Source organism: Numida meleagris, chromosome 1 (assembly GCF_002078875.1).
Source record: "Numida meleagris isolate 19003 breed g44 Domestic line chromosome 1, NumMel1.0, whole genome shotgun sequence".
In the NCBI taxonomy this organism is placed as follows: Eukaryota; Metazoa; Chordata; class Aves; order Galliformes; family Numididae; genus Numida; species Numida meleagris.
Genome location: NC_034409.1, coordinates 88,447,321 through 88,473,301, shown reverse-complemented (window position 1 = coordinate 88,473,301; position 25,981 = coordinate 88,447,321). Strand labels below are relative to the sequence as shown.

The 25,981-nt window shown below is 37.0% G+C and overlaps 2 long non-coding RNA genes across 6 annotated transcripts in view; both read left to right on the top strand.

The window, feature by feature from the left end:
* LOC110401030 overlaps window positions 6,337-25,981 on the top strand; it is a 51,900-nt gene continuing 32,255 nt past the window's right edge. For 4 of the 5 annotated variants that reach the window (XR_002440209.1, XR_002440217.1, XR_002440219.1 and 1 more), the window contains exon 1: window positions 6,337-6,442. This is a non-coding gene — a long non-coding RNA (uncharacterized LOC110401030). Of the gene's footprint in view, window positions 6,443-11,426; window positions 11,521-25,981 lie in introns of all 5 variants that reach the window. The other variant, XR_002440220.1, reaches the window with a different exon arrangement.
* On the top strand, window positions 15,863-18,612 carry LOC110401041. Its single transcript, XR_002440223.1, has 3 exons — window positions 15,863-15,994; window positions 16,717-16,764; window positions 16,903-18,612. It is a non-coding gene; the product is annotated as an uncharacterized LOC110401041 (long non-coding RNA).

Below are 25,981 nucleotides of genomic sequence, written 5' to 3'. Positions count from 1 at the left end.
AGCGGTTCATTTTGATGATAGAAAGCATGATGTTGATTTTTATAACCTCCTATGAATTAAACTGACAGTACACTGGCTAGTGTTCTGGATGTACATTTAAACAAATGAAAAAAGAACCTTCACCATTTTTTTTTTGACCAGTTATGAATACCTCCTTATTCAATAATATAAATGGTGCATTATTTAATTTTATTGGCTTCCATGGGATGTTCTGTCTCCATTCGATTGAAACCAGTGTTGAATCTGGCCGAGTCTTTCTTATTGCTGAGCTAAGGAAGTGCTTCTGTTTGATGTTTAACATTAGAAAAATACATCACAAGAGATAAAATCTTGTTTGTTCATATCATTATTACTGATGGCAGCTTGGGGACTGCACCTCTGTGAAATAACAAGCACCTAAAAAATTAAGCAATTACAAATATAAGCATTCACACAAATATATCAACTTAAAAAGTATGTGCACACATACAAAAATCAGTATTTCATGGAAATAAGCACATATTTTACAGATGAACATTTAGTTTTTCCTATGCAAAATATTTATAAACAAACCAGTGATTTTTAAAATCAGTTCAATATGGATTATAGAGAAACTAACAAGGTTTGACTAAATCAATAATATTCTCATTAATACTATCCTCAGAGTGAAAATGTTTATTGTTAATTCAAAACAGCTTTGTCTGCAGATGAATTTGCCATATCATTTTATGTTTTATATATCACTTTCTTGCCAGCAATTTCTGATCCATTAACGTGAAACCTTTATAGATTTTCCATATAATAACAACCATTTATAGGAGTAGGATTTTATTTTTTTATTTTTCTTATTTTTTAAAATTAAGGTTTTGTTATATAACACCATGTAAAATGTGCAAATTGTGAATATGTGGATAAGTTTCTCTTGCTTATGGTTGGGTAAGCCTATGGCTACAGGCTTTTTTTTCGTGGGTGAAGGTGATTTTTTTTATATGATGTGTGATTTTACTGGAAGTGTACAAACAAGTGTTATTTTAACTTTGCATTTTGATGCTCAGAAAGATAGCCTCACAAGAATTACCAGTTGCAAAGAGAAAGGAAAAGTGTTGCTCAACTATATTCTGTCAGAGTAACAAGGAAAACTATTCCAAGCTTGCAGTTTAGCTTTTCTACTGAGCACAAAGTCAGTGCAAATCATACCTACAGCCAAAGCAAGTGGAGTTCTGCTCTTTGTAAGTGCTTAAAAAGAACAAAGCTGCTGGGTACCGTGAATTAAGTAAACAATTGGGGAACCTCAAAGGTATTTGAGAATTGAATAAGTAGGTATACACATATTAATTTACATTCATGTGTCTTAAGTCAGAATGTTTGAAGTTGGCTGTTTATAATTGGTTCAGAAAAGAGCATTAACCATCCTCAGTAGGTACTAATTTCTTTTTATCATTGCAAGTAGATGACTTATAAATTAGGTGTTAAACTGTGTGGCCAAATTATGTGCCTCGTATCCAAAAAGGGAAGCTAGTCAGAGTTATCCTGCATATTCTCACGTCGTTACTGGGCTATGTATGGCTCAACTTTCATATGAACAAAAGCATTGTTGAGACAGTTAAAATTCACTGAGGACTGCAAAACCCGTTAAGGGCTGCAGTTAAATACTTCAAGTGGTTGACTCTATGTGCTCTGTGCTGCTGCAACAATTTTCTGCCATTGTTTATTTCATTTACTAAATGACAAGGTACTCTTGTTAAAACAGTTTGTAGTTTGGCTAAAATTAGGATACAGGAAAAAAAACCAACCACCAGTCTGATCCTATAAGGATCTTTGTCTCGTGGGACTACATGAAAGCACTTTAATTATCATAAGGCTGAGCAGTTTGGCATCTAGTTCACATCTAAACCCTACTCATCTGTATCAGGGAGACATTTTTTGTCCTTGATCTACTTTAAGGGCATAAATTGCCATGATATCTGCCTCTTGCTTTTCTAGTACTTTCATTTTAGTCCTTAATCCTTGGTGAATACCAGAGGAGATGTGCTTGGCCTTTAAACACGTGGCAAACACCTTTGTTATCTATATTAAGAGAAAATATGTGATTCTAGAATAAACTATATATTAATTGTAAAACTTATAGTAACCATTCATGTGAATGTACTTAACTTGAGGACGTGTACACTTGGATGAGATGAATCTCATGCTGTGAGTTGAGGTCAAGACTGAATTTTCCCACAAGGCCTATAATACACAGTAGGCAGTGTTAGGGTTAAGGGACTTATTCCTTCAGAGTTGCTTTATCAAGAGCATTAAGACTACAGTTATATGCAGTCATCTTTGTCCTTGTATATGTCATACACTGGGACAAAGACCAGGGAGAGCAGTGAATACTGGTGTTTCCCTAAAAAGTGAACTTTCTGGGGTGGAGGCTGATGGCTTTATACCAGTCCCACCTCCCATTTCCAGGTACCTGTATCAGTGCTATGTGAATTCCCTGTCACTTGGCTCAGGAAAATCCGGGCTGCTCTTACGAGGCCTGCACCCCTCCCTGACGTACATGCTCAATCCAATGCTAGTTTGATTTTTGTGAAGGCCAAGAAAAAAAATGTAAGGCTCAAGAGAATAAACAGGAGGGCAAGAAGAGCTACATCCAAGTTCTAGTATCTGTGGGCATCACTGATTATCTGCAATCTCTGGCTCAAGTTGTTCTTGTGGTCAAATGCATCCTCAGGAATTTACAGATACTGTTATAGATGCAAGTGGGAAACTTTTCACAGCTGCTAATTAGATGTGTTTTTGCAACATATTTGTTTTTGTTATTTCAGTAGTCATGCTATTCCTGTCAAACGTGTACAGTTTATTGGCAACCAGACAGTGGACTACAGGCTCCATTAATGATGTTTTGGCCACAATAATCTGTGTGTATTTTGTCAATTATCACAGTCAGCCTTGAGAAGGAAACTGAGGTAGGTGGGGGTGGGAGGGCAGAACTGAAACCTCTTGGATTTCACTGTCTTGAAAGAAGCAGGATGTTTATTTTCTTAGTCACAGGTCTGATATCACTATGCTAATGTATGCTGCATCTGAAATTCCGGAAGTATATACAGAAATCAAAAAACTTGAAAATCCCTGTTTATATGTGTAGCTTTAGATGGTCAGCTTGATTTCATATTGAAAAACTCAATCTCACTTAATGATATAGTGGAGGAAAATGTACTGTGTACACAACTGGATAGATGGTCTAAATAGTTCATGTGAGGATCACAAAACCTGACAGACTTGTAAGTGACTTAACTGAGTTAGTTTTTTCTGTACGCATATTTCTGTTATTAAAGGAGACACAATAACTCTTCTTTAAAACATTTTCTAAAGTAGCGATCATTAAATAGAAAAAAAATCCCCAAAATATATGTTTGACATGAATCTAACAATGATAATCACCTAATGAACTGAATGTACAGATCCACTGTTTTTTCAAGAGTTGCTTTTGATGCCCAAACTACTCTAATTGCTACCTGGGTAATTGTGTAACTCATGTAAATTACTAAAGACAGGTTGATTTAAACACAGTGTTAAAATTTAAAAGGAGTGACAGTACTAATAAAGTGAAACAATCAGAATAGATCTATTTGACGAAGCCAGTAATTATAAACTTGAATACCAATTAGTTCTGAGTTGGTAGGTTTATTTCAGCTCTTACGCTGGACTTGAGAATAATTATATTCATTTTCCAAGCTATCCAAAACATACAGAAAAATAAAGTGTGAATTCATTATATGAAAACAACACATCTAGCACTTGTCTTTCCAGTATTTCGATTTAGTCATGATGAAAATATACATGCTGGTAAATCCATCTACTCAAAATAGAAAAACTGTTACCCTTTTGCTGAATTTAAGTAATGAAATCTATCAGTGAATGAGTTCTGCAGGTGGGAGAAATCGATCCAAGTAGGACAGAGTGAAACAGTGATGGAAAAACTGCTAAGGAGGTTTTTGAAGATATATTGACAATGCATTTGCTTTTCTCACAGCAATTTATCTCACATTTAGAACTATTGCCTTTAACAGCATAGTCATTATAGTGGTGCTTTCCGATTTTCTCTTGTGAGTGACAAAACCATCCATCTATCAAATATGGACAAAATGCTGTTTCTCCTCTTTTCCTTTGGGATTACTATTAAGGTAAATTAATTAAAATTGGAGTGTCACGATTTTTTTGTATTATCTATGAATGCAAATAAGTGCCTGTACTTTCTGTAACTATGTATTAGCAGAGCAAATACAAATTTACATATTTTAAAAAGTTTTATATTTAGGTTGATTGAAAGCGTGGTGTTGTAACAGCAAGACTTGTTAAAATAAACTCTCAAGGAGCAATGGGGAAAATCTTATTATTTGGGACATCATAAATTGAACAAGAAAACTATTCCATTAGAGGTTGTGCTCAAGAAGAGATGAATGAACTTATTCAGAGTACTGTTAGGACTTCTTTAACGATGTACCCTAATAAATTTTGGCAGGAAGGAATGTAACACACTCAATTATATGTAAAGTATGTATAATTTCTGCTAAATCTTTGACAGTGAAGTTTATTTTTTATGCTAGCAACTGAGAAATATGAAACCAAGACAATAAAAATATGTGAATGTGCTGATATTATGGAAATTACTTTTTCATCACTGCTTTTAAACACATATATATATATGAGGAAACGTTTGAAGCAATGTCTGTTCCATATTTTTTTATATTTTTTTTATCCTAGAAAGTTTTGAGAGACAATTCTTTGGTCTGAGGTGCACTCCAACTATCAATAGTTTAGACAGTAATATAAATACAGTAGTATCACTGATGTCACTGCAAAATTGGGTGTCTTGTATATCTTGAGCATCTGCGTGAGGAATAAGTACAAATACAAATTTGGATTTCTTATTGTTGGGTATAACAGCGTGTCCATTACTGGCAATGCTTCATTTATTTCTCAGTCAAAGTAGATTATAGTGAGAAGAATATGGAAAAAGTGGATGATGGAAGTAAACAACACTTCAAGAATTTGTTCTCCCAGTTTCAAAATTTGATTAAGTCTTTTGAAACAAGGCATGGTATCACTTTCAAATGCTTTGTTTCAAGTAAGTGTATCAGGCATAATACTAACAAAATAAAAAAGCTATTGTCATCTTACTCCCAAAAGCCTGGCCATTCATAGTATGAGCTTCTGATATGGATATTTCTTCAAGCACAACAAACAATATATATATATATATGTATATATATATTTTTTTTGGTCAGTTGATTGTTTCCTACTTTTTTTTCTTTTAAATTATGTAACATTGAGATTAGCTGCATGGAAAAAGCAAATCTCTCAGGAAGTTATATTTTAAACTAGTAAAAGTTTTGTTGAAAAGTTGGACAAAAGAGCAACTGAGAAAGAGGGAGTTGATGGGTTTTGGTAGGTCATGAGGAATATGTTAAAAATAAAATTTCTTCATGCAATGTGTATTTCGACTACAGATTTGCAGTTGTACTGGATAGGAAAAGCTACTTTCGTCAGAATGTCAAGAATCTTCCTCAGTGTTTTGGTTGTAGAAATGGTACAGGGAGACCAGATATGGAAACTTTCAAGGTGATTATGATGATGAACCTGGAAGAAATCTCTGTGTTTATTTTGATCTGTTTCTGGTGTTTACATTTCTGACAGAAATCACAATTTCAATTTTCCTGAGCCTTTATTGTTCATATTCATTGTGAGTGTTAAGGATTTTTGTTTGCTGGTTTTACAGCAGAGAACGTAAATCAAATTCATTTGTAAATGAATCAAAAATATTTTTTCCTGTTAACTTTCTTTTTTTGTCTCTTAAAAATGTCTTTTTAAAAAAAAAAAAAAAAAAGCACATGCTGAAAAAGCTGCATAAAGCTCTGGAAACTAACTACAAGAAATCAAACTGTACTCTCAGACATAGGATTCTCTAAACTGGAAGCTTGAATTTTGCAATATGAAATCTTGAAGCATCTTGATTTTCAAGAATAATTCCAAAAATTGCTACTGTGTCTGCTATAGTGACAAAGATGCTAGTTACTTCCAATTAATAAACAGGGATCATACATTCATGACACAACTTTTTCACTCAGTTGGTATGTTCAAACCAGTTGCATAAAACTATGGATTATCAGGTGTACAGATAAAAATACTAACTAAGCAACATTAGTTATATGCAGAAAATAAGTAAATATAGAAGTAGGGTTTTTTTATGCAACCCTGTTGTAGTGGAAATGCTGAGTCATGGCTTGAATCAGTAATTAAGCACCTGTAGGAAGGCAGGGCCAACCCAGGGGAGCTCAGGTGCATGCAATGTGACCAGAAGGGGTGGAGCCAGGATCCACCCCTTCCCAGACCTCATTTAAGGCTTGGCAGTGGAGGTGAGGGCTTCTCGTTTGGAGATCCTTGCCCACCTGAGGATCTTACAGGCCTTCTGAGGGTATACAGTTTTTGTTATTTCTGCACCTACTGCTATTGCATCTAAGCAGATCCTCGCTTGCTGTAGTCTGTGACCTTTCTGCTCTGCTGTCTTGTTATGCTATCATGTTACACCTATTTAAAGGAACATTCATCAGGAGGATAAATCTTATTTAGATAGAAATGTTAACAGTGATGTTTGGGAAACTTTTAATTTTTTGGAAATCTAGTTTAGAAAACAACTATGTGGTATACTAACAAACTTGCACAATGATTATTGTTTGCTCTCTAAACAATGAGGTACATTCCTGTGACAGGAAAAAAAACTCAGAACTTTGTTGGGTGAAGTTAGTGACCTGCTACTTGAAGGAAGAGAAAGTCATCATAGAGCAGCAGCATTCGACCTTTTTTGAGTTTATGGGTTGCAAATGTTGTTGTAGCATCTGTCAGGAATCCCATATAAGGAATCTAAAAATTCTGTGAGAGATCATAGTTCACCTAGTTACTTTTGACAGAATGCACAGGTTAATACTTCATATCTATCCAGAAGTCCCTTACTAAGAGTCTGCAAATGCTGTGGTTTCTGATAGAAGTTGGGTAATATTGATGTTGCTTGCTTTACTGCTGCTCATAGAAGAAGCTTGGAGGGAAGCACTGGAAAAATCTGAGACATTTTGGCTATGTATGGACAACTCTTCACTTGTGTGAACAGTGAAAACTTAGTCACTTCATTTTCCTTGCTTAAGTAACCCCTTCTCTATGCAGTGCCAGTTGCTCTTTGGCTCTCCTTAGAACAGGCGTGATTAAGTGCTATTACATGTGAAAGTAACAGGTTGCTTTAATTGAACCGTGACTGCTTATTTCTGTTGTATCAATAGCTTATTCAAATTTTAAATTTGGTATGGTTTACAAATAACAAATTAAGATCAAAAATTATTTTTTTCACTTAAAATACATGAGGAGATTTTGCAGTACATATTAAGTATTATAATACTTTATATGCATGAGTATGAAGGAAGGTTATGTACCATATTTATTTCTTTTTCTAGAAATAAATTTGTATTTCTAATTTACAGAAAGATGGACTTGCTGTTTCTGTATCCTATGAGAATCTACCTCTACTCGTTTATATTTCAAATTAATGTTATTTATTATTTTTTTATCTCAGTTCTTCTGTCCTCTCTTTTCTTGGCTAGACTCAGGTCTGTATACACAAATACATAACAATAAATGTGTTGTTAATATGCGAACACTGTTTCAATAAAGAGCTTAAATTTTGGACTCCAATGAGTTTTACCTTCAAAATTAATGTATATGAACTGTTGTGAATTTGTTTCTTTGAGATTTTCTGTGAAATACCAATAAACACAATTAGAACAAAAGCTTGTGAGAAACTATATCCTTTAAATATTGTTAAAGGTATATTAAAAAAAAATCTATTTTCAGTTAAAAATGACCGTAATCAACAGAATAATATAATACAGTCTCTTTCAATACAGATCCACTACTATATAGGCGATGGCTTTGAATAAAGCTAGAGAATACTACGTATATGTATTGGCTTGTTAAAACATATTTTGTAAAATATTTTTTTCCTTTATAATTGGAAATTTGTGGACAGCAGCTTCTGAGTAAACTATTTTCCTTTCAAACCATAGTGTTCTGTTGGTGAAGTGTTGGAAATGAAACAATATAGTGTGAAACTTGCTGGATTTCACGCTAAATAGCACCTACAGGCTTAAACAGTTGAGGTTTGGAAGAAAAGAGTTTTAATTAGTATCTTTCTGCTTATGGATTTCACTTTTAATTATTATTTTGAATTCTGTTTAGTTTTCTCACAGAATCAATCTTTTTAAAAAAAAATCACAGCTCAGATGTTCGTTTCTGCAAGATGGTTAGTGCCTTCAATTCTCATCAAACTCATTGTAAAATGAATGAATGCAACAGATTAAGAAATTGAGTCTTAAATTATTCATTATTCACAGGACTGGGAATCTGATGTAGCTAGGAGAATTCATATGGGTGGAAAAAGAGGATTCTTTGGAAATTAGTATGTTTTTGAACATGAAGTGGCAAGGACAAATCTCTAACAAACTAAACACAGTAAGGAATTTTAACAAAATAACATGGCAGGATATCTGGTAAAAATACAACTTAAGAACAATATATTTGGCTGTAAATTGTGAAGTTTGGAGATTCACTTCTAGCAGTGAAAACTGAAAAAAATAATTGCAAGATATTTGAAGACAGAGCCAAATCATGTAGTTGCAGTAATTCTACTGCTCAGTATCTTGTGGCAATTGTGCAAGATATCCAACAGAATGTTTATTTATGGGCAGCTCAGAGAATTGATATTTGTAGTTAGAAAAATCATATAAAGGCAGATGTGAGCACAGAAGATTAAATAAAGAAAACATTTTGAGGATGGGAAAACCAAGACTTAAACCAAATGTACCAGCCTGTGTAAAAAGGATTTTTTTAATTCTGGATATCTATGACTGGAGAAAGTACATTATTATTATATTAATCTAATAAAATTTAGTGGCTTTTTAATGAAATTCTTTCATCTTCTGTCTCACAAGATTGAGAGCTCTTTGGATCCCAGATTGTAGGAGAAAGTTCTTAACATCATGTCATCCAAAGGACTCTGCAGCTCTGAAGGGATTGGTCCAGACCTCAGGGTCAACAATTTAAAATCTAGTACTTTTTTTTTTTTTTTTTTGCTATCTGAACATACACAGCGCCCTACTCTACAACGTTTCCTTTCGATGGTAGAATAAAATACTTTACTTTTTTGTATAGAAAATTCTTCTTCTGCATTATCTATGAGTATGTCTTGCAACACAGATATTTGAGATGCAAAATTTTTCTTTTTCAGAGCTTTCTTTTTCAGAAGCTACTTATGATAACTGTCAACAATTTTTAAATTGCTTCTAAGTGTCTTGGGATGGATATTTTATGGCTCAGCTAAGAGGAAAATATCAAACTTACCAAGTGTTGTCCTTCTTGAGCAGTTCGTTGCATTAGCCTCTCATGCACGCTAGTCATGAATTGTATTGTCATAGTTGGCTATTTTTATTGAAGACTAACTCCGAAGAGCATGTCCTATATTTTGACATGACTGTAACCCACACTCAACTCAGGTGCCATCTTTGTCTTTAATGGATTTTCAATATTTGTGAGCTAGCAGGTCACGTTTACAAGACAGGCACACAGCATCTACAGAAGCAACTTCTACCCACATCTACTTTGTTTCAGTTTTTCTCAAAGTAGCTCCTTAAAAGGTGAACGACTGCTACCTTAAGTCCATTCACCAGTTGTCCCTTCTGACAGTAGTGAAAGGCATGAGTTGTGTTGATGAAGATATAATGTGGCTATACTGAGGTTAAGAACAGTGCTGATAACTTTAAGATAACTACTTAAAGCCTGTAATAATTATTTAGAACATCAGAATAGACTGTATGTACAATAATTCTATTAAAGACTGTGGAAGGAAAAAAAGGTATAACAATTAATTTAATAGGTCTATCTTTATTAGAAACATATGAAAATTTATCTTTCAAAAAGATATGTTAGCATCCAAAGGAAAGAAGGCATTAAGAACCTATATTAATTTATCAAGAAAAAAAAATCACTTGTATCCTACCTACTTAACTCAGTGCAAAAGGTAGAAAAATAGATATCAGAAGCTTGGTAAGGTTTATGACGTTATCGAAGATAATGCAAAGTAGGGAAACACAAGCAAAGAGGAAAAACTGTAAGTGCTGCGTGAAAGTATTTAAAACTCTATAATGAGATGATCTTTGATGTTTGCTGTCAAAATGGAGGGATGCACGGAGCATAGCTCAACAGATCTCAGTATGACTCAAAGTTCCTCGGTGACTTGGGTAGCAGAATATAGAATATATTTACTAAATTTGTAGATGATGCATACTTGGGCATTCTTCAAACTCACTAGAGAATACTGCTCAGATTCAGAGTGATTTTGCTGAAGAAGAGAAATGAACCAAGCACTGCAGAGTACAATAAAGACTGTGTAGGGTAGGAAACTTTGCAATAACATGGAAAAAGAAAGTCTGGAGAATGACTGGCCATAAGTTTTGCAGAAAAAGGCATGATTATTAGGTGAATGTGGGTCAATTTTACAATGCATCTGCAAGAAAGACAAACACTGTAATGGGCCACATAAACTGGACTGCCTATGCAATGCATACAAAGCAATCCTTTTGCTTTCCTTAGCACTAAATATTTAGCCTAAGTTTCAGTTCAGTGTCCACCTTTCAGGAACGAAGTGTAGTTGTGGTTTTTCATACTGAAAGCATTACTGTCTTTTCTCTCCTTTCCAGAACTTTTGTTCTCAAATACTTCTTCACTTCATATTTTTCAGCTTGCAGCTTAGTACTGGCCATGCTCATTTGACTACTCCATGTCCCAACCCTACCCATCCATCAAAACCTATTAATTGCCCATAGCAATTCATATAATGCAGTCTCATTGATTCAAAGATTTTGTGACTCCCACAAGATCCTGCTTGCTGAATGTTTCATCTGATCTGTGTCTTCCCTTCTACACCTCAACTGGCTTTATGAACAGGCATTGCCTGTGCATTTGCAGCTAAGGGGTCTTTCCTCTATACTGAGCAGTTAAATTTCCTCTTTGGCTTTCTGTGTATGTAAGGGTATGGGACTTTATAATTTATGGACCATTCAGTGGTGATAGTTAGAGAGAAAAGCCTAGGACCTCAACAGAAGGACACTTACCTGCCCCAAAGTTGCTCCACAGACAGAAACCTGAGTAATTAATGTGTCACTAGACACAAAAATAAGCATTTCTGAACTGGTAAATTGATGCAACATGTTAATCCTGGTTACAACTGATTTAACTGAATCTCATTTCGCTGATTAAATGAGACTTGACTATTTACAGCAGCCTCACTGTACACTGAATACTATACAACCATCTTGCTGCATTTGTTTAATTTCTAAAGTTGCTGTCTGTTACCTCAGGCAGGTAAGCGGCAAGGCCCTGCTGTGACCACACACACTCTTGTGCCTAAGCAGCTCTAGAAACCGATGTGCTTTTGATGCTGCCAGTACACAGGTCAGTGAAGAAGCGTCTGTTGCACCATCTCAGCACCTCCAGATCTGTGAAAATATTGAAGCAGATGGGGATTTTTCCTAACAGCAATAACTATTTCAATTCACTTTCAACTGTGCTTGTTCCTTGGGAAGTTAATCCTTGGCTTCACTATTTTTATTATTTTTTAAACTGTTTCCTGAGCAAGATCGTTTTTCTGTCATTGGTGAGGAACAGTGCATGAATGTCTGTTCCTTCATGTGTTTCTCCTGACAGTGGGGAAGCTTTTCTTAGTTTGACATGCAGCATTAAATAATTTTACCCTTGAATTCTGAGTTTCTTGAAATGAGCTGAAATCTAAAAATATTTCTGGCAGAAGCAGTTACACCAGATATCTTAATTATTATGTTTCCAAGGGAATGACAGCCTGTGTAAGGGAAGTTGACATGTCTCCCTGCAGCTATGCGATTTTTATATTGGAACTTGAGGCTATTATAAATTACCTAGGAGAGAGACAGGCATGAACATGTTACATCAGATTTACACCAGTTCTCACAGGATGTAGTAAGAGGATTAACCCTTTCACTTCTTTATAATTTTGTACAATTGAACTTACTCATGATAGCAGATATCTCAAATACCTATTGAGACATGATAAAAACATTTCTACTGTTTGCTAGTCTGCAGCTTGATTGCCCACAATGACTGTGGGGAATGCAGGGCTCAGGGGAGGGGAGCAGCACTGATGGAGTGACTGTTGGGGGGGTGGGGGGGGGGGGAAAGCACCTGTTTTTCTTGATAACCAGCTTGATTTTGAGGCACTGCTTGTTATTCCTACTGCCAAATTTTCTTCTCTGTCAGGGCATGCAAGCTCTGCACCTGCTGCCTCCTGGTTAAATGGGAGAGGAGGAGGCATTCCTCGGACTCCATACTGTGTAGCTAATAGAACAAATGAGTAAAGATGAAAGTAGATTTAAAAATAGACCCTGCTGATTAAGTATTGTGTTGTCACTTTGCATTACGCTGTCATTTAATTACTTATCCAATTTGTTCAGAAGATGTTTCTTCCACATTAAAAATATGACAGGGAAAGTAAAAGATATTTTATAGAAGAATATTATATGTTAAGGTTGTTCTGCTAAACTTAAATTTATCTGGAATGAGAATAACCAAGCTAAAAGAGACAAACATGTCAGTGCTAGAATGGACTTCTTAAATTGTTCACAAAAATACAGAAATCTCTTTAACTTTGAATATACTTATCACTAGAGAAAGTAAAAATTCTTTGGAAAAAAATCATATTTTATGTGAAGACTTCTATTTAGTTTTGAGCAACAAGCAGCTGTCAACTGCAACCAAAATGCCACAATCATAAAACAAATTGCTGACAGTCTGTAATTTGCAACTAAGATATAAAAACATTGATATCTGATTCTCTCCAATTGTTACGAACTAACTTATCTACTTGTCACTCAATTTTTTTCCTTGCCTCTGTCCACAAAGGTATTATGCTTGAGTACTGACTACTTGAATGCATGGGCTCTTAGGTTGCCTTTATTCTAACTCCTGTACTTCGCTCTGAATAAGTCACAAAGTCACAAAAACTCTGGGACAAGCTTCTATGTGAGGTGATTGATGCTTTATACCTGTCTGTGTTCAAGAGGCATTTGGCCAATGCCCCCACTTATAGACCTCAACTTTTGGTTAGCTCTGAAGTGGTCAAGCAGTTGGATTCAATGATCTTTGTAGGTCACTTCCAACTTATTTTATTCAATTTCTAAAGTCATCATTACTACCTTAATGGGCATATCTTTAATTTTAGAAGTTATACCCTTACAGAGACATGCTGTCCTAACAGTAGACACTGCTAGGATATTTATGAAGAGAAATAGAAGAGACAAGTCATGTTCAAACTTCACAGGGCTACTAGGAGAGCTGGGCTAAATAGCATTTTGTATGGTATGCTTCCTCATTTTCCATTTTTGTTGGGCCCAGTGTTGGTAAGTGTACTATCAGGCAGTGGTTATGTTTTGTTTCCCCAGTTCTTCACAAGCAAGTGGATGCTGGTAACAGCATGGATATGCGTCGTTATCCCTGAAATCTCACCTCTGTGAGAAAACCTCAATGTATTTTCTTGTATCTAGATTTGTGAATGTGAGAAAAATTAAATATTGGAATACTCGTAGTTGTTAAAGTTAATCCAAATATGGGTTAAATGTGAAGTGGTAAATTTCCCTGAAATTTCTGAGTTAGCCAGCAAATGAAATACCTTGAAGTGAGCATGTAGATTACATGAACAACTTCACTTCCAGTGGCTTCTTAAGACACTGAAATTTTCTGATTTTTTTTTTTTTTTTTTAAAGAAACTTTCAGAGTTTTAGAGGGACTTCCAGAGGGATCTTGAGAGGTGGGCCTGTGTGAACAATGTGTGATCCAGTAAGGCAGCTGGAAGTCCTGCACAGATTGGGTAATGAGTGGATAGGGAGCAGCCATATGGAGAAGGCTTTGGGGTTACTGGTGGATGAAAAACTCAGTGTGACCCAACAATGTGGACTTATAGCCCAGAAAGCAAATTATATCCTGGGTTGTGCCAAAAAATGTGCTGCCAGTAGGGCGAGAAATGTGATTGTCTCCCTCTACTCTGGTCTTGTGAGGCGCCACCAGGAGTACTGCATCCAGGCCTGGAATCCACAGCACAAGAAAGCTGTGGAGCTCTTGGATTGTGTCCATATAAGGGCCATGAAGATGAGCAGAGGGCTGGAGCATGTCTCCAGTGAAGACAGGCTGAGAGAGCTGTGGTTGTTCAGGCAGAAGAAGAGAAGGCTCTGGGGAGACCTCACTAAGGCCTTCCAGTACTTGAGGGGAGCTTATAAACAGGAGGGAGACTGACTTTTTACATGGTCTGATAATGATGGAACAAAGGGAGTGATTTTAAACTAAAAGAGAGGCAATTTAGATTTAACATTAAGAGGAAATTCTTTACTCAGAATGGTGAGTTTGCCAATAGAAATTATGTATGTCCCATCCTAGGAGGCATTCAAGGCTGGGTTTGATGGGGCCCTGGGCAGCCTGATCTAGTGGGTGGTAATCCAGCTCATGGCAGAGTGGTTAGAACTAGATGGTCTTTAAAGTCCTTTCCAACTCAAACCCTTCTGTGATTCTACAAGACTTCATCTTAACGTTTCCAGCACACAAATTTCTTAAATTATTTCAAGACTTTTTTTTTTTTTTTTTTTTACTGAAGAGAAAACCTTATGTTGCTTTTACCATTGGCAGGTTCCATCATTGTGCTGCCTGTCATATTATAGTCTCTAAAGTATCCTGAAATTCTCTTTAGACCCTTCTCTAACATTATAGGGTCAAAAACAATAATGCCCTACAGAAAACCATGCAAGTAATATGTTATATTTCTGAAGAATATTAACAGCCAGCTATAGCCATTCGATTTTGATACAGACGGATCCCATGAATTTCAAGTGCAGCTTACAGAAAGCACACACTTTGAGGAAGACTGCAGCAGGGCAACTGTTGTGTTTTCTGAAAGCCTCAGATTTTCCAGATATCAGTCAATTCTTTTTGACTGAGAACCACATTAGCAAGAGATTGTTAACCAATATGTCTCTGAATAGGAATGAAATAAGCATTGATTTCATAGAATAACTCTGAAGTTTTGTCAGGACAGCAGAGATTACTATTATGAATGGCTATGTTTATTCTTAAGTGGTGTTATTTCATTCCTCACTAGTGAAATTTAATCTGAATAAATTCAGACAGAATCTGGCAGGTAAGAGAAGGTCCATGAATTGATTGTGGCTGTGTCAGTTCCCCTGTGCAAAGGGAGCATGCTGGCTACTGGCATCTCGATTTGCAATCAAATAGTTTCCTTCCCCAACAGAACTTGGGTTTGCAATAGGCCAGTTTGGGGAGACAAAACGATTAGGTGTTCCCACCTGCTCAATTTACAGCAGTCTTGAGCAATTAATCCCTATGATCATATAAACATACTGTGACCAGTGAAGCAGAAAGGAAGGTTATGTTTGCATTGTTGGCACCTGCATCCTCTCGCCCTATCACAGCCCACCTCATTGTGTGAGCTTTGTGTATCCCTGGATGAGATGACAGCACGTGTTGAACTGGTGCATGCACTCTAGCTCTAGTCAAGTGTTTCCTGAGATGTACTGTTAACAAGCAGATAGCCAGGGACAGCTAATGGGGTACCTGCACTCTCAAGCCCATGCTGCTCAGTTGAGACTTGTTAATAGATTGGAATAGCTTGCAGGGCCAGGCCACACAATTTAACTTGAATACACAGCTGCAGGATATTTAAACAAGAACATTTCTCGTTGCCTTCAGGTAAGCATTTCCACATAGCTGTGGAAATGGTGAGCAAGATTTTGGAAAGCTACGGAAATATTTGGTTAGAGCAGCTTAGCTGAAGCATACCTGCAGAGGCTGCACAGACAAATGACTTGCTTCTGGCATTGAGGACAGATGTTGGGTAAATATTTAATACTTGTTATATATTTAATATTTGTGACATTCCTTTAGTATCTGACCTTGCTGACTTGTTTCTGACTGTGTTAAGCTCAGTCAGAAGAAGCCAGGGGCAAGAAAATAGTGACTAAAATGTTTAAGCCCAACAGTATGAAATAATAATTAATTGTGCTTCTGTCTAGAGAAAAACATAATGAGGTTTTACAAGAATTTTTTCATGCACCTATGCATGGAAAAAAAAGTATTTGGGGTGACAGTGTTTGTTTTTAGTTTTCATTAACAGAGAAAATGTTATATGCATAATTATAACTGCAGTGTCTGAAGCATGGACTCAGATGTGAACAATCCAAATAGTTTATTACAGGTTCTAACATCCCTTATATACATCCACAAGTTTTCTCTTAACTTCCCCACCCGCCTTTACGTGTCAACAAAGCATTCCACAAGCATTCCTTAACCTGCATGCAGGCGCTTATCCAATCAGAGCCATGAGTTGTTCCTAGCCATGCGCTCTTCCTCCAGTCTGGGTCATCATCACGCAGTTTACTTGACTTTGTTTTTCTCTTTTTCTGGAGATGTCCTTGGTCCTTGGCCTTGCTTTCTCATGCTGTTTATCTTGCTCCACAGATTCTGCTCTGAATAGTCTTTCTTGTATTCCCACATATAGCCACACATACATGACAACTTATTCTAGCCCCCCTGTTGAGTACAATTCCTTACGTTTAGGTAAATTTTGATGGATCAGCTTATGAAGAGAGACACTTACTGCAACAGGTAAGATCTCAGTCTCACAGGGTGAGAATCAAACTGGATGCATCTAAGAATGGTTAAGTACCGGATGACACAAAAAGAAAGTATTATGTCTTTGTTCTTGATTGACAGATTTTTTTTTTCCTGCTCTTTCAATTTAAGGTTCCTGACCTGATGATCTTATTGGCTCCCTAGACTGCCTCTATATATCCAGGACAATGGTGAATTAAGGGCTTTTTTACCCTTATTTTGACAGGCTTTATTGATTTGGGAAAAATTCCCTCTACTTACATTTACAAGCACCGATGGAACACAAGGAAAAACCATCAAAATTGAGGAAACATGTCAAAGTTTTCCATCTGTCTGTCATTAAAAAGATGAATTGCAGAACAGGGCTACAGTTAAAGGAATTTGTAAGCAGTGATTTGCACAAAACACAGTGGGTGATGCTATGAGTAGTATTGATTTCATAGGGAATAGCTTAGCTGCACTGCACCTAGAAATCAATGGACAGGTAGTGTCAATTTTGAAGTCAGAGGTACTATGACTTCCCTACCATGCAATATCAAGTACTCTAAAATGTAGCTTGTTTTTTCACTGGAAGAGGAGAAGATATGATTTTTCTCCCTTTCCTCCTCTATGCAATTTAATAAGGTTGTATGTATAACCCTTTTATGTCAACTATATATGTCCCCACGAAAACACACTGGGAGTGTAAGGTAAAGGAATAAAAACGGATTTATTTGATGCACCTAAATGAACAAATGCAGCCACAATTTTAAAAGTACATAGGTTTTAAAACAGTGATACTGTCATGTCCATGAGATTATTGGATATGAGGGGTATTGCATCAGAGGAGACAACTCTGATGCACACTCAACTCAGGTATTTGAAATAATCTTAATTTCTTTCCACGCTGATTCCCTTGTGTGAAGTAGATATAATATATTTCACCTATTTCAACTGTACAGCCTTCAGGAAAGAAATTTCATGTATAAATATGTCACGTGACATCTTTGTCTGCTGTTGTAGTATATGAAAATACTGTTGCCTGAGAGAGAATGATGTTTTTCCTTCATATCTGTCTCTGTCATTGATAGTGCCTGAGAACTCCATATTGGCCACTAACTCTGGAAGAACCGAAGTGAGGTCTTTTGGAAAACTCCTGTGCTTGACTTGTTTTTTGTTGTTCACAGATGTAGTTATATTTCTTCTGCAATGAGGTCAGATTTCATATGGAACATGTTTTGTAATTTGTTTGGTTATTCCACGATTACTTGCTTAATTTGCTCAGGGGAAAATAAATCACAGAATTCGAAGCTAGTGAAAGATTTTGGCAAAGCTAATTGCAGTTGCTGGCTAGTGATTTTTTTTTTTTTTTTTTGTAATTTGTTTGTACTGAAATCCAAAAGCTATATTTATACTTAATTTTAGGTAGTGTTGTGTCCGTTGCAAAATAATGTATTATGAAGCTTGAAGCATATATAGAGCTAACTACATGGCTACATGAAGTACTATGAGCCAATGTTTAGAATATTTATTTTTCTCCATCCAATTAGAGCCATGACCATTCCTTAAAACTTCTAAATTTTTAATCAAGGCTTTCAGGCAATTAATACTGACAGTAAAATGCCTACATGTCCAGTCTTTTTACAAAACCTTACTATCAATTACCATGCCTGAAAAGAAAATAAAATTTGGCTTTAATTCTGACAATAAGGCTGTCAGAGACTTTGAAACAAATTATTTATGATAATGCTTTTGAACACCATTCCTGTCTATAGTGTAGTAGAGCTTCTTCAGTAGAGCTGAAGTCAGAAGTATTCCAGGAGGCTCAGCTGAGTAAAGAGAGATTTGATATCATCTGTTTTCTCTCCTTGGATGCTCCATTCATGTCAAAACTGTTTTTTTTTTTTTTTCTTAAAAAAAAAAAAAGCCTTCAATTTTGCTACAGCAATTTGTCCATGATTAGGTAAGGTGAATAATAGCTGTGTCTCTTAGATTGTCAGATGTCCGAAAGACAATCCAGAACCTGTAGGGTTTGTTTTGTTTTGATTTACTTTTCCTCTCTTCAGTAGAGGAAAAGTAAAAAAGTGTTTTCATTTGATACCTCTGCAAAGTAGTTGAGAAATGTAGTTTCTGGCATCCCTCTTGATTTTTCTTTACCATTTGATAACAATTCTTTCTTAAATCTTCTTCTAATGTTATCAGGCATTGTGTCTCCAAATAAATATGGAAATGGAAAGCTGATCTTTGATGCTAAGTGACTTATTATTTGTCTCTTTAGAGATAAGAGAACTAAATGTTTCTTAATTTTCTAAGTGCTTAGTTTTTATTCTCACAGAGTGCTGAGAGACATAGAAAAGTCTGTGCTGGACAGGGCTTCTGAAAGTTTTCCAGTTCAACCTCAGTTGAATGCAAGTCCTTAGTTTAGGTTATCCAGGGCCCTGTTGGCTGAGTCTTGAATATTCGCGGTGATAGAAATTCTACCAGTTCTCTGGAGAGCCTTTTCCCAAGCTTTAATTTTTTCATGTTTTTAAAAAATAAATTTCTTATATTCTAGAAGAATTTCCATTGAAGCAACTTATACCGATTGCCAGTTGTTTTGGTTCTGTGCGTTTTCATAAAGAGAGTATCTTCATCCTCTCTATGTACCTTTCAGGCAGTGAAAGTCTGTGATTAAATCTTCTCTGATCCTTCTCTTCTTCAGGCTGAACAAACAATTCCTTTTACTTGTTTTCATGTGTCACTTCTCCAACTCTCTTTGAATGCTTTGGTGATCCTCCACTGGCTCTTATTTAGTTTTTCTGCTGTCTCTCTTGTGCTTGTGGGGGAATGAAACATGACATCATATTCCTAGCATGACTTAAAAAGTGCTGAGAAGACCTGAGTGATCTCCACAGTTTTCTCTAATGGGATATTGGTGAGAAGGTTCAGACTCTACTGCCATACCACAAACATCCACCTCTGATGTCATGGGCCAACATAATAAAATAGCAGGCATTAATTTCAGAACAACTCTGGTATTACAGAGATAGATGTCTTTCAGAAAATACTGGGTTTTGATCTATGACCCTCTTAACATTTGTAGAATGAGCAAACTTGATATTTTGGTATATTTTCATATTTTCTAAGATCTGTTCATGTCTAAGTTGGGAACTAGGCAGATTTGGGGCTTGTTACTTCTCTATCATAAGGAAAAAAAAATATGATTAAAAGAAAAAACTGTTAGATATTTTTTCAGTCATTTCTATCAAGTTGATACTTTTTTCTCAAATAGCATGATTTTTTGTGATATTGAGCACATCCAGTTAAGAAAATATGTCTTAAGAAAAATACTGCAATCACTAGCTTATTACTTGATTGATCCTGTCTTTTATCATATTTTTTGAGAGATTATACCTGCAGTGAAGTTGATCAAATTTCTGATTATGATTAATAGAGCCTTTTTTAAAATTAGACCTACTATGTAGATTTTGTTTCACACTTTCAACAGCTTTAGCATGCAAAAGGTCTTCTAGAACAAATATAATTGAAAAGTAAAACAGATTTTTCAACTGAGCTTCTGTGTAAGAAGGAGCAACATGAGAGAAAGTTAATTATCCATAGATTAAAACATCAATTACTTTTTCTTTTCTTAATACTTCAAATCTTCTTACCTTACTGATAATGCTGATAAAAGGGGAAAAAAAACCACTTTCAATAAAATTTAAATCTTAGAGCAGCCCAGTAGCCTAACATCTGGACTGCTTGTTAGATGAGGGAATGGGGAAGAGGGGAAGGCAGGTAACACAGCAGTTACTCATCTGAAGCACTGGAGGAGAGCAAATGCCTCATAGAAATTAAAGAAGTCATAGAGCACTTCCACTCCAACTTTCTTCCTAAATGAAGGCATAGGTAAGAAGAGGTGTGCTCCCTCTGTGCTGCCCTGTTACACAGCCTGCAAGGCATAACAGAGCTCATCTGTCTCTTCTTTCTTTATCTTTCTTCCTGGCTGGCCATTGCAGCTCAGACGATAGTCTTTCCCTTAATTGAATGAGACAAAGTCATTCAAATCTGCTGAAACAGTTTATCCTACACAGAGATTTGGCTGGGAACTAGAGATTCAGAGGCTGAGAGGGATGAGAGGTTACATGGAAGGAATTGTCTGTCTAGCTCACTCCCATCTCCAGTGCGTAATGAGTACTATCACTGCTGTTCCTAACAGGCTTTTGTTTTTTTTAATAGCTCCTGTGGTGAGAGTCCATAATATCTCCTGCAGGCCTTCCTGTTACTGTGCTTCCCACTTCCTAGCTCAAGTTTAGCTCAAATGTAAACTGTTTTCTGTATGTCTTTATTAAGAATAAACCACTTTCTACCTATCTGCAGCAGGCTTTTATACACTTGAAGGGATGCTTCTGCCCACTTCTATCTTTTCTTCTTTTGACTGAGCAAACGTAGTTTATTCAATCCTGCCTCAGAGATCGTTTTCCAGAGCTTGTATCATTCTTCTTGTTCTTTAACCTGAAATTGGTGAATAACTTTGCTCTCGTATCCCAAATTACACATAGGAATTACTCTGGTCAAGATCTCACTAAGGCTGAGCAGAATAGGATTGTGTCTTGTCTAGCCTGGTTATATTTCTCAATTATTTGTTTTGTTGTTTTTTCTTTTTCCTTTGCACAACATTATTAACCATGGCATAGCTCATGAACTATTTCTATTAAAATACTACTTAGTCATTGGTAATTTCTTCTTGAATGTATATTGATCCTCTGGAATATCATAATTCAACTTTTTCAGACTTTATCTCCAGTATGTAGAAACAAGGCTAGAACTCAGTCTTGTCTTCTGAAGTACTTGCAGTTCCTTGTGGCCTGTGCTTTATGCATGTTTGCTATTTAAGTACAGAACTGTCTATGGAAAATCATCAGTACATTAATGCCAAAACATGTGATTTGGAGAAACTTGTATTTGACAAGAGTTTCGCAAATCCAGAGCCAAGATTTGAGCTTTTGCCCAGAGATCTGTCCTCACTGGAAACTCCTGTCAGTACTGTGGTAGCTGATATGGGGCCTGGCACTTCTTTAGTGGCAATGGATGCTCCATCAATGACAACAGACTTTCACTGAAACATCCCAAGTCTGGGAATGTGTGGCTTATTGAAAATTCTGAAGAAAATAAATTAGTCAAAATTAGACTGCATCCAATTCCCAGCAAGCCACAAAATTTAAAAAGAAAACAAATATTTTTCTACCTCTATTAAAAAGGGGCATCTCAGTTGAAATGAGAAAAGATACCTTTAGATCATGTACAAATTTTGCTCTTATATCAACCGTTATGGACACTGCTATAATGGCATTAACCAACTCTTAGTGGATAGATGATAATGAGAATAAAACATGGAAATCCAGCTCTGGTGGAAAAACACAGTCTGAATGTACACTGCTTACAAAACTGGAACTGTCCTAACTTTAGAAGGTAGATTGCCAAAGCAGTGTCAATATATGTGCAAAGCGCTAGAAAGACACCAAAGTTTTTATTGAAAGCATAGAACCTGATCACCAAGCAAAGCGTACCAAAGTTGACTCCTTTCACATAACTGGATTTCATTTCCTGCAGTTCTGACTGCAAATACTTATTTAGCCATGGAAGAAAAGAAAGGATAGTTTTGATAAGCATGTAAGATTCTTTTTTTCTTTTTTAGATATGTTGCGCATTGTATCTCAATGTTGGGGTAGAGCTACAGCAATTCAATCCATTTTTTTACATTAAGATGTTTGAAAATAAGTTGCTGACCATCTGAGAGGTGTATTGGTAGTTTCCTTGAGAGCTGGTCTTGAAAAATCTACTTTGGTTTAGGTTGTCCTATTTCTCTAAGCTTTTGATTCAAAGTATGTGAAGAAGGTGCTCTTGCTCTTGAAGCTCCCAATCCTACCTTCTGAAGGATGTGCATGTGACTTCCTGCAAAATTTATAAAGGCTTGATAAGAGACTCAAAAAAGCTTTTAATTCCAAGCTTGGCTTAGATGACCAGGGAGCTAGACTTGCCAATAAGTAGGCAATGTTGTCCTGCCCCAATATACTGGTAAATGACAAGTGGTTAGAGTGGGAAAGTCGTCTTGTTTATTTTTCTTTCAGACATTTCCACACGTTACCACAAATGGCCTAAAACATCTAGAAAACAAGCAAAGAGAAAAACTACCCCAGCATTTCTGTCCTTTAATAATCAAACACTGGGTTGTCCTAGAACTTCATAGTCACAACTGGACTGTGTGCAGCTTGAAAACTCAATAGCAAAGCGATCACCTGAGGTATGTTTCCAATTGCTAAACAGTTTGGACATTATCTGAATCTGTTATCTGTAAAGTATTTTGACTTTCTAGAATCTAATTATAAGGACATGGATTGATTAGCTCTTATGCTAAATTAGGAAATGATACCCCCTTCTGGATTATGGTGTCTGTCTCCACTAATATCTGCAGTTTAGAATCCTACAATGTATTTAACTCTGATCTTTCTATACAATATCTGCAATACAGGAAAATGCCATTAAATTTTAAATGAGCAAAATTCAAATGGGTTCTCTTTGCATTACAGATGTTTCAGATGCTAAAACTGGAATGTTGTGATATTTCATGCCTCTATTTTACACAGAACAGATTGCATTTCTATAATCTTTTGTTTCTCTGTTTGCCACTTGCCAATAATCCAGCAATGTCTCATTCCAAACTTGGGCTGCTTGGATATATTGGATGAAAAATGTGTTTCTGTAAAGCTAATGACTGGATCTGGTTTATAACTATAAGGTTCAGGCTGTGCTCTGAGTTTTAAATTATTAAAAACACATTTAAAAGAAAAATATGTGAGAATAAAGAAAAAAAAATGGGAGGAGGGAGAGTGGGAAAAGAGTTGAGGGCATAGGCCAGAACAGTGGGGCAAACACTCGTGCTTGAGAGGATGTAGGAGAAATTCTAGTAATCACAAATTTGCAGAGGTTGTATGTGGCCTCAAGAGTTTGAGTACAATCCCTCTGCTAAAGCAGATACCCTATCAGAGGTAGCACAGGTAGGCATCCACGTGGGTCTTGAATATCTCCATAGAAGAAGACTCCATAACCTCTATAAGCAACCTGTTCCAGTGCTCCGTTGCCCTTACCATAAAGAAGTTCTTCTGCATGTTAGTATGGAACTTCCTATGTTCAAGTTTTAGGCCATTACTCATTGTCCTGTCACTACACACCACTGAGAAGAGCCTGTCCCACCTCCCTCTAGATATTTATAAACATTTATCAGATCGCCTTTCCATCTTCCTTTCCCTATGCTGAAAAGACCTGGGTTACTCAGCCTTTCCTCATACAGGAGATGCTCCAGGCCCTTCATCATCTCTGTGGCCCTCTGCTGGACTCCTAGGAGATTCCTTTCCTTTTTTATCTGGGGAGCCCAGAACTGGACACAGTATTTAAAATGTGGCCTCCCCAGGGCAGAGTAGAGAAGGAAGAAAACCTCCCTCCACCCACTGGCCACGCTCCTTGTAATGTACCCCAGGATACCACTGGCCTTCTTGGCCACAAGGGCACTCTGCTGACTCATGACCAACCTGTTGTCCACCAGGACACCCAGGTCATTATCTGCAGAGCTTCTCTTTAGCAGATCATCTCTTATCCTGTACTGATGCATGTGGTTATTCCTCCCTAGGTGCAAGACTATACTTGCTCTTGTTAAACCTCATCATGTTCCTCCTTGCCCAACTCTCCAGCCTGTCCAGGTCTTGCTGATTGGTAGCACAGCCTTCTGGTGTGTCAGCCACACCTCCCACCTTTGTAGCATCGGGAAACTTGTTGAGAGTGGACTCTATCCCTTCATCCATGTCGTCGAAGATGTTGAACAAGACTGGACCCAGCACAGACCTCTGGGGATCACTGCAAGTTACAGACTTCCAACCAGAGGTGCTGCTGGTGACAACCCTCTGAGCTCTGCCAGTCAGCCAGTTCTCAGTCCACCTCACCATCCACTCATCTATTCCACACTTTCTAGGTTTTGCAACAAAGATGCTATAGGAGACAGTGTCAAGTGTGTTGCTGAAGTCAAGGTACACAACATCCACTGCTCTCCTCCCATCTATCCAGACAGTGATGACATCATAGAAGGCTGCCATGTTGGTCAAGCATGCTTTCCCCTTGGTGAATACATGGTGACTACTCCTGATAACCTTCTTCTCTTCCAATTGCTTGGAAAGGGCATCCTGAACAAATTGTTCCATCACCTTTCCAGGGACAGAGGTGAGGCTGACTGGCCTGTAGTTTCCTAGATCCTCCTTCTTGGCCTTTTTGAAGATTGAAGTGACACTGGCTATCCTCCGGACTTCAGGCACCTCTCCTGTTTGCCAAGATCTGTCGAACATGTCAGAGAGTGCTTCAGAAATCACCTCTGCCAGCTCCCTCAGCACATGTGGGTGCATCCCATCAGGGCGCATGGATTTGTGCGCATTGATGTTTGGCTAGACGCTCTCTGATCAGATCCTCCTCAACCAATGGGAAGTCTTTCTTTCCACAGACTCTCTCTCTTACCTTCAGGGACTGGGACTCCTGGGGATAGTGTTAACATTACAGACTAAAGCAAAGAAAACATTCAGAATCTCTACCTTCTCAGCATCTGTTGTTATCAGGGCACCTACCTCATTTATAGGGGACCCACATTTTCCCCAGTCTTCTTTTTACTGTTGACATACATACAGAAACAAAACAACAAACAACAAAAAACCCATTGTTATCCTTTACCTCCTTTGTGAGGTTTAATTCCAAGAGGGCCTTAGCCTTCTTCGTTGCATCCTGACAACATTCCTATATTCTTCCCAGGTGGACGGCCCCTTTTTCCTATGCTTCATGGACCTTATTTCCTTTTAGTTTATCCATGAATTCCTTGCTCATCCACACAGGCCTCTTGCCACCTTTCCCTGATTTCTTAATCTTAAGTATGCACCACTCATGAGCTTGGAAGAAATGGTGTTTAAGTGTCAGCCAGCCTTCATGTGCCCCCTTACCTTCTGATACTCTAGCCCATGGGATACCTCCAAGTAGGTCTTTGAAGAGATCAAAGTTGTCTCTCCTGAAGTCCAGGGTAGCAATCCTATTTAGTTCTTTGCTTCGTCCACACAAGATCTTGAACTCCATGACATCACGATCTCTGCATCCCAAGCTGCCCTCGACCTGCACTTCCCCAACCAGTCCTTCCTCACTAGTAAGAACAAGGTCAAGAGTCACA